The following is a 404-nucleotide window of genomic DNA, read 5'->3' as shown; positions in this document are numbered from 1 at the left end:
CACACGCGCAGTACGACGCGGGGTGGGGCGATTCCGACCATCTCCTCGCTCCTCCTCCCTCCGGTCACTAGCTGTTTGGCTGCATACCTATCCTTGCGCTTGGGTGCTTTATTTTTATTGTTATTAAGGACTCTGCAACTGATGGAAGGAACAAAGTTAAGAAAAAAGTAGGGATAAAACAGAAGTAAAGTTTTGAGGTGAAACTCCTCCTCCAGTAACGAGCTGTTCTTTTGCAAAACGGGCGTGGGGAGAAAACGGACGGGCGAGGGGAGACTCCATCTCCCAGCATGCAATGCGACTTCTTGTATAAACTACAAATTCCAGTGTGCCTCATCGGTGTCTTTTACTCCGCAGTGTAGGTGTTTCCAAGGCCCTGTATTGTTCCTGGCAAGTGGTTTCTTGAA

This window comes from Rhinolophus sinicus, linkage group LG03 (assembly GCF_036562045.2).
Source record: "Rhinolophus sinicus isolate RSC01 linkage group LG03, ASM3656204v1, whole genome shotgun sequence".
NCBI classification, from domain to species: Eukaryota; Metazoa; Chordata; class Mammalia; order Chiroptera; family Rhinolophidae; genus Rhinolophus; species Rhinolophus sinicus.
This window is presented reverse-complemented; position numbering follows the sequence as displayed.